The sequence below is a fragment of the Leptopilina boulardi genome, unplaced genomic scaffold, assembly GCF_019393585.1.
Source record: "Leptopilina boulardi isolate dan_hultmark-lab unplaced genomic scaffold, ZJU_Lbou_2.1 LbouV2_367, whole genome shotgun sequence".
Classification (NCBI taxonomy): domain Eukaryota; kingdom Metazoa; phylum Arthropoda; class Insecta; order Hymenoptera; family Figitidae; genus Leptopilina; species Leptopilina boulardi.
In genome coordinates, this window is record NW_026137937.1 from 2299369 (window position 1) to 2312700 (window position 13332).

The window sequence follows — 13332 nt, forward strand, 5'->3', positions numbered from 1 at the left end:
CTATTTGAAAAAAATGTAAAAAAACAAAGTTTCTATAACATTACCATTTTTAAAAAAATATATATTGACAATTAAATGGTATCATTATACTATATACTATCAGGTCAACATGAATAAGCTCCTCTCTTTGAAAGCTTATAATTCAGGTAAAAAAATCGTATTACATTCGAAACAACCTGAAGTCAGCAGCTACACAGCTACTTTGAAAGCTTACCCTAGTAGAAATTTGTCGTGGATGCACTAGATTGACTCAAGTTACTTGACAGTTTTTCTCGCGGACGCTGATTCTAGCTGAACTGATAAATAACTGTGAAGTTACTGATCAGTGCTTTTTGAAAGAAATTCAAGTTGAACTTGATAATTCCACGACTCAAAGCTATCCAGTTTTTTTAATGGCACTGTCCAGTGCTGCTCGAAATTAAATTCATATCCTTGTCATGGCGGTGGCGCTTCAATAAGTCTAGTAACTGGACAGCTATGCTAGGATTTTGTGTATTGACATTTCGCTTGCTTGATTTAAAAAAATTACAACTTGTTTATAAAAATTAATAATAATAATATTAATATTCCTTTCTCAAAAAAAGACAGTGCATACAAAACACATGAAAATGTATCGAAATATCTCGGTGGTCGAAAAAATTGAATTTAAGAAAAAATGAACTTTGCTTTCCAGAGCATCTAAATCAATATTCATTTTATGAAAATCACTGTAAATTATTGTTCCACATATATATTTTTTGCATAACTTATCTTATTGCAATAAATATACACTTGCAAAATATTATTTGTTGTAAATGTTTGCCAGCTGTCATGAATCAGAAACGAACATAACCTATATTTAGTTGAAATCACTTGATTGGCCCAAGACAAAATAGCGCGCGCTTTTTTAAAATAATAAAATTTATTAAATTATAATAAAATAATTGCAATAAATTAAATTATTATGAAAATAATATTACCTTGAATAAAAAGTGTTTTTAGTTTTTAAAAAAAAATGATTAAACAATTATTATTATTTTCAGACAAATTTTACAAATATAGTAGAATATTATTTTTCTGTTTGAGTATATTATAATAATATAATAATAATAATAATAATAATAATAATATTATATTATATTATATCAATAATTATTAATTTATTAAAATAATTTTATTTATAAAATTTTACATATAATTTTTGAGGATAATAAATAAAAAAAATTAGTAATTAGTTTTTTATAATTGTCTAATGTTTAAATTAAATTATAAGTAAATCATTTAAAATCAAATAAACATCTAAAATGTTTATTTGCCTAGAAAATAATAAAAATAATATGCACAAATTCATAATATTATTAGGTACAGTGAAATACGTCAAGCATTTATTCTAATATCACTGATCAGAACGGCCGAGTTGCGTAAAGCGTGCGTTTCTTTCGTTCCCGCCCAGCGGACCCGTGTTCGCTCCCCGGTAGCCCCAAGATTTTTTCGTTGAAACTGCGAGAAGTGTTTTAAGGTTTATGTTATGACATTCATATTAATATAAAAATTATAATTGTTTCAGTGTTGTTAACAGTTCAGGTCAAGATGTTGCTTCAATCGTTTTACTTATGTAAATTTTTTTTTTAAATCCAGTTTAATTGTGAATGAAAAATTACATTTTTATAACGAATTACTATATTTAGTGCAATATATTTTCTTATAATAATTTTTGTTGATAATTGGAATATTTTTTTTAATTACATAAAATAAACGTGTTTACTACATTAAATCTTATTATTAAATGAATTTCGAAATATTTAAAAGAATTAATTTGACTAGTTTTTCAAAAGTCCTATTGATAAATAATTATCAAGTTGGGCTGGATAATAACTTGATGAAAAAAGCGTGACATGACATTCGAGTTTTTAGCTAGCTGGTCAGTCAAGTAACTAGACAGACTCCAGCGCGACTAGGCAGTTCCTTTAAAATAGCTAGGACAAATTTCTACTAGGGTATAGCTTATTCAATAAAAATCCTATCGGTATGCAGAATTTTTTCTACATAATATTTGAATCCTTCTAAAACATATTAATAAAAAAAATTATCATTATTACATTAACTTTTCGAGATTATTTAAAACAAAAATAAAAAGTTATCTCTTATAAAGGCATAAAGGGTTTTGCAATAAATTTCCTTTTTATAGAGACACAATAATGTTTTGCATATATATATATACATATATGCGAACAAAGCTTGAATCTTACACTAATTACTAAACACAACAGCTGACATCAGAGTCAAATGAATTCCCTTGTAATCTTAAATCACTTTTCACATAATACCAATAAAAGCAGTGCAAACAACTTACTGTTGCATTCCTTAAAATAAATTAATTTCTTAGAAAGATAATATGTCTTTGTCTCATCCACTTGGGATTTGATGTATATGTGCATGCAAAAAGCCATGTTTAATATTTAGAGTATTAAAAAAAAAAAAATAAAACTTCAATTTTAAGAAAAAATCAAATAAATATATTACTCAAATTAATTATTATTTCCTACTACTTATGCATTAGTAGTTATTTATAGTTCATTTTATTTTAGAAGCTAAATTTTAGTCCTGTAATTATTTCAAATCGAATCAATCAGTTTCCATTTGAAACGGATTGATTAATTCGTAAGTAAATAACATAAATCAGAAGGATTAAAAATTTAGCTGCTGAATTGATTTGGAAAGAATTTTTTTTATAAAAATTAAAATACGGATAGAAACTAATTTTCTACTCTCTAAATTTGAATCAGTGAAAAAGTCACTGGTCTCAAATCAGTCGCTAAATTTAATAGCTATTTGAATCAGTAACATTTCACTGATTTTCAGTCAAAGTAATTGATTCTCCAGTGAAATGTCACTAACTGTCAGTGAAAACCACTGATTCAAATAGCTAGAATTTAGCGACTGATTTGAGACCAGTGACTTTTTCACTGATTCATATTTAGAGAGTGGGAAGAAAATTTTATACTTATAAATAAGTAAATAATGTTTATATCAAAATATTAATAACATGCTAATTTTCCATTACATCACTGAAAAAAAATTCTAGTTAGAATAATCAGAATTCTGGTTAGGGTATATTTAACATTTTGATTCTGGTTAGGTTAACCAGAATTCTGGTTATTTTAACGAGAATTCTAGTTAATTCAACTAGAATTCTGGTTAACATAACTAGAAAGTAATGTTAAATATAGCCTAACCAGAATTTTTTTTCAGTGATCAGTTTTCTTTCTTTTCGTATCTTTGAAAAAAAAAAACAATTTTAAGTATCTCCAAGCGTCAATGCACTGCACAATTGCAAGGTTAACTCAAGCGTAATTGACTCCTACACTCGAACCATCTAAATGACCTCCTTCACGTGACGTCAGATTCATTGATGAAAAGTTACATATAGAAGCGTTTACATTCATATACTGATCGATATACTTGTCTGAGGTCACCTGCGAGTTTTTCTCTTCACTGGACATTTTATCATATTCTGACTTAATTTATATCAATCGATTTTCTGTCCATATGTATATCCGAACGGTTTTCATTTATTTCATTAACTATTTTATCATACTTATATTTAAAAAAATTCTTTAATATACTGAAAAAAATTATTTGATTAAAATAATCGGTTAATTGTCAATTATTAAATAAGTATTTACTTGAACCTAATAATTTTTATTTGAATTAAATAAACTGTACTTCTCTCTAAATCTGAATTAGTAAAAATGTTTACTAATTTAAATTAGTGACTTACTTTTTGCTTTAGAATTAGTTAAATTTTACTAATTGTTAGTAAAAGTTACTAATAATTAGTAAAATTTTACTAATTGAGAAGCAAAAAGTGAGTCACTAATTCAAATTAGTAAACTATTTTACTAATTCAGATTTAGAGAGTTGAACCAATAATTTCTATATTTAAAACAAATACCATTTAATTGGCTTAAATAAAAATTATTTGGTTCAAGCAAATATTTATTTGATAATAATCAAGATTATTTCAATCAAATAATTTTTTTTTCAGTATATCTTTCTTCTTTTTTTTTATTTTAAACAGCTGAAAATGCTACAGGTTAACTGTAAACATTTTCTTTTTTTTAGGAAAAAAATAAGTAAATAATAAAGAAGCATTTGAAAATATAAATAATATATATATAGTAAATTCATATCGTAAATCATGAAACATAGTATTTACTGGAATTCAATGTGAATGTTAATTCTCATTTTTCTATTATAAAGAATCTAATTAATTAGAGTTGAAATTACGTTTAATGTGGCATTGAAAAAATTGTATTCATCTATGTATAATGCTTTTTTTATATATAAGACATGCTATGCGCAAAGTATCAATTATAGGAGGGATTTATATTTATCGGTCGTGTATCAATTACTAAGCAATCTAATAAAATTGCAGCACTCCTCTTAAAGTGACACATTGACTTAATTTCTACTTTGACCAACCGACTTATAAATCATTTTGCTAACTGTAACGGAATCGACTTTGTCCTCATTATATACAAAAGTAAACTTTCTAATAATCTGGCTGATAAGAGCTTTTCTAAATCTTTTATTTAATATATTTATAATATTATCTTTTGAAATACTTTCTTCATATATATATATACCCAGATAACCAAGCGTACTAATCGTTATTTACGAGTACGGCGTACTAGTATTATACTAGTTTTATACAAGTACAAAATAATTATATATGTCGTACCAGTACGGTACTAGTACAATAAAAGTATGTCGTACTGTTAGAATTGTAAAATATGATTACTCGATAAAAGTATAGTACTAGTACAATACCAGTACGTCGTACTTCTGAAATAAGAAGCACAACATACTTGTACGATACAAGTATAATACTGGTACGTCGTACTGGGAATCTTTGCTGGTAATGCCAACCCAACCTCACTTTCTTGACAATTGTCAAATATGAACGCGTCACTGAAAACGGTGCATTAAATGTTGGTGAAAAAAGTCGTTTATGATGCAGCAAAAGAGTTTTAACGTTTGTAACTTGTGCTTCTGTACTCATCTTGAATATCCGAGATTAAATTTATATTAAATTATCGATCTTTATAAGATTTATATTCTTTTACTTTGACATGGTGCCATGGTGTTATTTCATTGAAAAACATCAAAATCTTTTACATTTATAATGAGAAAAATCCATAAATTCGGTCTTGATCATATTGATATATTTTTAAATTCAATTGTGTGTTATTTCGTTATAGTTTTTCTTATACATATAACATATTTATAGGTTAGGATGTGATAATATGTTTTTCAAAGCAAATTTCAAAGCAATTTATAACATCAAGTTTAAAATTCTTTTGAAATAATGTTTAAATGTAAAGAAATAATCAATTAATATTTGATAAAGTTAAGTAATTAAAATAATATAAAATACCAGATATTTTAAGATAAGTGAGAATACAAGTTACATATATGATGTAAATAAAAAAAATGATTCAATAAAAATGAATTATTATTATTTCAGTTCTCCCACAGATTTTCTTTTGAATAATAAATGAAAATAATGAAAATACTATTGTGGGAAGAGAAAGGGGAGGGTATATAATATTTTATATTGTACATCATACTAGTATTGTACCAGTACAATAACAGTACGTTATACTAAGTCACAAAAGTTTTCAGTACGTCGTACTCGTATAGTACTCGTATTCTACCGATATTGCATACCGGTACGCCGTACTAGTACAGTACCTGGTACCGTGCGAAGGTACATGGCTGGTACAGTACTAGTACGTCTAGTACGTCGTACTAGTATTATACTACTACCGTACTAGTACGTGTGTTATCTGGGTATATATATAACGATCTTAGGTTCATTTTTTCCATTTTCTACCGCTTATATCTATTGAAAATGGAAATCAATGAAATGACTAAGCGACAAACATAGGAAAAAACAATTCATTTTCTTTCTGCGATATATAGAATATTGATTGACATTCTGTTATAGTTGATGTATTTAAAAAAAAATGTAATATATTTGCACTGAAATAAAAAAATGTATTTTAAATAATCAATTACATATGACAATTGTCAAGTAAATATTTACTTGAACCAAATAATATTTATTTAAATTAATTAAACTTTATTTTAACTAATAATTTTTCTATTTGAAACAAATGCCATTTAATTGACTAAAATAACAAAATTATTTGATAGAAATAAATATTTATTTAATAAAACTCAAGTAATTTATTATTTACATCAAATACACTTTTTCAAGTAGCGTGAATTTAAGAGCCATTAAATATATCTGTCGAAACTCTTAAACGATTTTTGCGGTGATGGTTTAAAATTGCACTTTCTTTTATTATGTATGACAGTTATAATTCTGTGATTTGAGTTTCATTTCTAGCTAAACAAATATGTCAATTTTATTATTGATTATTATCTACACCCAGAGAAAATATATATTTGTCTCAGAGTCAAATAAATTTTATTTGGTTTAAATAAAAATTTTATTTCCGCTAAATAAAATTTTATTTGTGCTAAATAAATTTTTTTATTTAAAACAAATAAAAAGTTATTAGACTTCGAGACAAATATATTTTTACTTGCTTCAAATAAATTTTGTCTCAAATAAAGGCCAATAAAATATTTCTCTGGGTGTATATTTTTGTAAAATTTACAAAAAAATATTTGTCACTTTTTTTTTGAAAAATTGATACACATGTTATTATTTTTATCTTTGACATCTTCGTCAAAGTACCAGATTTCTATGAAATTTAAATTCTATAACCTACAGATATATAGTTAAATGCATATATATATATATATATACATAAAGAAGTAAATTCAAAAATCTTTCCCAAGTCCGAAAGTTCTTTCATTTTTGGTTCTGAATTTTCATAAGAAATACATATAAATATAAGTTTACGTAATTTCCAAATTAAGAAATAGATCTGCTTATTTTTCAAAAAACTCGTAAAAGATCAAGTTGAATTTACATAATACTGAAGCCTGGGATTAAATTATACATAATGCGGAATTCGACAGGTATATAGATATGATAATAGAGAAATATAAAAGAAGAGGGTGGTACTGATGTTTCTTTTTTTTGAGTTTTGCTCAATTAGCATTTTCATCTTTCACATATATATATATACACGTAGGTTGAAGCTTTCTTAAGAGCAAAATGAGAGAAAGAGATGAAGAAAGAGGTATATATATATATAGTTATAGGTATATAGTAAATTATAAACCTCGGAGAAAAGTGCATCAAGAATTATTATTATTATAAGACAAATTGAACTGAATTCTAGGACGACATACGCATGCCCGTTATATTGCACTTTGAAACAATTCCATGCGATATTGTTCACACAATAGCATAGAGTGGGCATAAGCCTACTTCTATATGTGTATGTGTAAATATTATAAGAACAGAAAACCAACGTAGGACGGGATACTGACATTTCCAAATGCCAAACGGGCCCCTTTTGCAAAGAGTCGTTTATCATTTAAGTAACAATCGTTTACAATGGGTCGCATCGTTGACGTGCGATATCGGTACCAAGTGCGCGTATGCACAAGTGGTATAATTTTCATCTATCTCTCTTTCTTTCTCTCACTTGAAACTAATATGAAGACTCAAAATATCATCACCTACGAGCTGCAGGAGATAAAATGTGCTCCTGCTGTTTAATCAATTTACTTCTATCTTATCCATATAAAGGAGAATGGACATCAGTGGTTCCCTCTAAGTCCAAAATTTAAACCACTTTGAATCATTGTTTTCAAAGTAAAAGCAAAAAAAAACATTTTTAGGGATGTATGAATAAGTTCTAAAAATCAATATTGTTAGAATTTTCATTTAGTAAAGAATTTCATTCGATATATAATTTTTATTGAGCCGAATTTCATTTGTTCGAATTATTATTATTATTATTTATACAATCGATCCAAAAATTCATTTCACTGAATTTTTATTTACTCGAATTTTCATTTAATATAATAGCCATATTATTAATGAATTTTTATTAAGCTAGAATTTTCTGTTAGAAGAAATTTCATTTGTTCGAATTATTATTTAATATAGAATTTCCATATAACCGATTTTTCATATACTAAAAAATTTATACTTAACCGAAAAATCATTCAACAGAATTTCTAATTGATAGAATTTTCATTTGTCCGAAATTGTAAATGTCCGAACAAACAATCAAATGAAAGATTTCGGCGCGATTTTTAAAATCAACCAATCAAAGATTATCCATAAAATTACGATTGGTTATACTTTTAAAAATCGCGCCGAAATCTTTCATTTGATTGTTTGTTCGGACATTTGCAATTTCGGACAAATGAAAATTCTATCAATTAGAAATTCTGTTAAAAGAGTTTTCGGTATAAATTTTTTAGTATGAAAAATCGATTATATGGAAATTCTGTTAAATAATAATTTGAAAAAATGAAAATTCATCTTAAAGAAAATTCTATGCAATGAAATGTTATATCTAATAAAAATCCATTAATATGGCTATTATATATTAAATGAAAATTCGAGCAAATGAAAATTTGAACAAATAAAAATTCAATGAAGTGAATTTTCGGATCCATTATATAAAAATTCTGTATTATGAAAAATCGGTTTAATGGAAATACTGTAAAATAATAATTCAAACAAATAAAATTCGGCTCAATGAAAATTATATTTAATGAAATTAAATAAAACACTGTATAAAATTTTTGCAACTGTTGAATATAACTTTAGTTTTAATTTTTAAAATTATCAAAAATTTATAACTAATGAATTTGACAGTTTTTAATTTTTAAAATACAGGTAATTTAATTCAGAATTTAAAAAATAATATGGATTGTAATTCAGTCTCTAAGGGGGGCGAGGCTAAAAAGAATATGTGAGTCAAGAAATTTTTAATCCAACAGCGTTGCACATGCTATTAAGGTTACGCGTGAATGAAAATATACACGAAACTTTTAAAGGGTGGCCGATGTGTTCAAGAGAATTACCTCAAATGCTCATTTTAATACTATTTATTAATAATTTTAAAAATTATATAAGTTTTATTTATTATTATTTATTTTTGTATTTTTACATATGAGTTTTTCAAATTGCATTTGTTTTAAGAAAATATATGAATTTTATTTGTCTCAAATAAATGCAATTAAAAGATGTACATTTAATTGTAATTTATTCTAAATTTTAGTATATTTTTTACATTCATAAATTTAGAATTCATTCTTATTTTAAGAATATATTGTTGTATATTGAATTTATGAAAAAAATTATATTAAAATATTCTAAATTAGGTGCTAAGATTAGATTCTTAATTTTAGAATAAATTTTGTTTTAGTAAAGTTTTAATTCTTCTGAAGAAGTTAATTTATTTTTATTACATATTTTATAGTTTTTACAATTCTCTGCTTTATAGACATCAGTTTTGCTTTGCAATTTCATTTTGATTTATAAAATATAAAGCTTTGAGGCCAATTATTTTGTTGTTCCATCACATGCCATAACAATTGTTGTCAGTGTTACGAGTCCAATGACCGCAAATTAAGGCAATAGAAGATGTCAATGTGTGAAAATGGTAATTGTTGTTACGAAATGGGGGGGTTACGTTAAATACTTCTTTGGGATTTGAAACTTAAGATTTTCTCTATAATTTATTAACGTAACATGTTTTTCTATATAAACTACATTTTTTTTTCTCAGAAACACGATTCTCCATTTCTAAATTTATATAACAATATCGTTTCAATTACAACTTTATAAAAGAAAATATTTCATTTTGTCTCAATATATTTGAAAAAACTTGCGATTATTATAATAATTAGCGAAAGATGTTGTAAATTTTCGTTTTATAATAATTAGCAAAAATTATTGTTCTTCATTTATTAAAAAATAACTTTTAAATTCCATTATAGTATTACTGTTATTTTTATATGATTTCAAATATTTAAATCCTATTTTTTCAAGAAGCTGAAAAAAAATTAACACTAACAATTTTCCACACCTAGAATTAAATTTTATTAAAATATTTGCGACAATTTTTTTCTGTAATTTTTTTAAAAAAATTTTTTCCAAATTTCCTTTATAAATATATTGATTACTGAAATTTAATTTTTACAATAATACTCAACGTACATAAATAAGATTTAAAATTGATGCTTTGCAAAAATTTTTTTCTACTAAAAAAATAAAATAACAATGGGTCCAAGCAACCTGTTTGCAAAAGAAAGGCAAAAAAATATTCAGGGCGTGAACGAATTAATTTCATTGGAGTAAATCCTTTGAAAAATTTTTATCTTTTTATCCTCTGATGATATATATATATATATATGAAGCTTTAGGAAATATCTTGAATCTTATCCTATTGTCATGATGGTCGTGAAATAAATATGTCTTGAGAAAGGACTAAAAGTCATATATATATACATATTGCTTATATGGAAAAATTTATTTTCTTCTAATATTTAAAAAATTTTCCATACATATATATATATTGAGCGAGGGAAGGGATAAAAGTAATGTGGTTTATTATCGCGTGCAAGTAAAGACTTACTTGATCTGAACGGGGAAACGTCAAATTCCAGTAGTGCGTCTCCGGATGCAGATCAATATAATGGGAAATGGCACATGTCCCCCGTAAACCACATTGTAACGCCGGTAAAGGATATAATTGCACTCGCGTTATAACCGCAAGTTCTGTGTGAAAAACGGCGGGAGAAATTTCTAATTTATTGTCACAATTGAATTTTCCGTTTATGTCTTTTAAGTCATTCGAATACTTATGAGAACACTAAAACATTAAAATAAACGCATGTTTAATATATATCTAATATAAACCAGAGAAAAAAATTACTTGACTGTCACGCGCAGAGGAACTGGGAAATAAACGAACAGTGACTTTCGACGAGCTTCTGCGCCGGTCCGTCGACGTCGTCGTCAAGGCGACCAGGTCACTTTTGGATCGATTCATCGAAATGTAACACACGAAATAATTTCGATTTCTCGATATTAAAATCCTTTTTCTCTATTTCCGGATGCTGCATTTATATATATATATGTGTTGTCATTGTAATTATTCCTTTTTGGTTTTTCGTTATTGTTTATTGATTAAATAGTTGTCATGTTAAATGAACATTAACTTCTTACTATATTCGATTTTGGGGCAACAATCTTTTAATTTTAATTAATTCAATTTTTGTGTATTATGGCCCACGCGTTTTTTTTAAACTGAAAAACGTTAGAAAGAAACCGCTGCCAAGTTGAAGTATAAACTTTTTGTGTTCATGAAATTAACACTTTGCTTCCTCATGGAAATATTTTGTGACCAACTTATTTAGTATTATAATAATTTTAAAGAGAAGTTAAGTTGTATTTTTTTGACGTTTGCAGAAATAGATTTTCAACATCAATAATTGATTTGATTTTAAAAATTCCCAATAATTTTAAAGTTACATAAATATTTTTTAATCCATGAGGACAAGTATTGCCACAGTAAAAATTGGAGCTCAAAATGATCCAGGATCATTTTGATCCACAGCAAAAATTTTTTGTAATATAATAAATATTTTGTAATATTATTATAATACTACTGCAATATCACCATCAGGCGGACATTTTTAATATAACAGTAATATTATATGCTACTTGGGTATTATTATTTAAATCAAATAATTTTTGAAATAATAGTCACTTTATTTACGTGTTTAAAGTCTAATAAACTGTCCATTATTTCACCTAAAAGAATGTAATAATAGAAACGAATGTGGCGCCATCTCTTGGTGCAAGAAGCAGTTGAGTGGCAAAGTGTGCTCCTGGTTGTGATGATCGCGTACCTAACCTATTTTATATATTAAGAATCAGACAGCATTCCTCGTAATTTGTCACTATTATTAAATTATCATTGTTTATTTTAAAAAATGAGCGAAAACGAAGCATTTTCTGATGAGAGTGATGATAATTCAAAAATAAATTAGTAAAATAATCAGATGAATAATTATGATAATAATTCCACATAAGTAACTTTTTGATTTGGATATTTCGACTTCAGCCTAGTAATAATAATATTAATAATAATATTAACAGTCATAATAAAAATAATAATAATAATTTTTCATAACACATCTAGAAAGATGCAACTTTTCGTAATTATCCAATTCAAATAGTATTTTCAGTATTAAGAAATAAAAATTGAAATGTTTAAATATGGAAATAATTTGATAAAAAAGAAATATTTATAAAAGAATTTTTTTTATACAAAAACGGTAGTGATAGTTTTTAAATTCTTTTCTTATCTTAATGTCTTTTCTAGCGTTAATAAAACGAATATATATTTTTTAAAGGAAATGTGAAATAAAATTTAGGAAAACTCATTTATTTTTTATATGTCATTCTTGTATTAAAAACACATTTTGATTTTTAAAACTTGTTTCACGATATAAATGTGTTTTTAATAACTGTTTCTTTTTTTTTATGAATATTTATTTACGAATTTTTATTTTGTATAATAAAACTACGAATGTTTGAAATTATTTTATACATTTGCTATACATTTTTTTTATTACTCTTTTTTACTACTTTTTTACCACTATTTTACAATAAAAGAAATTAAATATTTGAAAAAAGGAATTTAATTTATATAAAAAATAACTATATATTGTTTCCTTCCGGAAAATTTCATAAATATATACTATTATTATTATTTAACAGTCATTATCAAATATAAATTATATATATATATATATATATATATATATATATATGTTGAGCTATGTAACTTTTAAAATTAGCTTTTAATCAATTTTGTAATGTTGACAATTAACTGCAGTTGAGAATTTAGAAACTACGTAGAGAATTTTCTAATAAATTTATAGAAAGAATTCTATAGTAAATTCACGTGCTCGACACTTTTTTTCCTTTTTTTTTTTTTATTTAATCAATTTCAGTATTATGTAGTATATGTAGGAAAAAAAAGTTGCAACTTTTACGCAAAATATAAGCATTCAGGAAATTGAAAGTCCCTATATCAATTATATTGCGATTTTGTACCCGGAAAATCTGATTCAATTGAAATTGTCTCTTTGGAGATTTATAAAGTTTACTGTTAAAACTCGTCTGACCAAAAAAAGAGTTTTAAGATTGAAGAATTTGTCGCTTAAAGTTTACTGCATAACGCAAAAGTGCCTCCAAGGAAACTTTGCGTTTTTCGTATTAAAAAAAAAAAAACATTACTCACTATAAGGCTTGCGTTCACACTGGATTCACAAGTTTAACAACCGGTTGCAATTCCAATCACAAATATGTCGGCAGCACCTTATTGTATT

General features: G+C 25.5%; 1 protein-coding gene across 1 annotated transcript in view; it reads right to left on the minus strand.

Annotated features, from left to right (window-relative positions):
- Positions 1-10899, minus strand: part of LOC127287031 (disheveled-associated activator of morphogenesis 1) — a 115519-nt gene extending 104620 nt beyond the window's left edge. The window contains exon 1 of the mRNA XM_051313736.1: positions 10566-10899. The gene's annotated coding sequence lies outside the window, so the exon portion shown is untranslated. The remainder of the gene's footprint in view (positions 1-10565) is intronic.
- Between the last annotated feature and the right edge of the window lie 2433 nt (positions 10900-13332).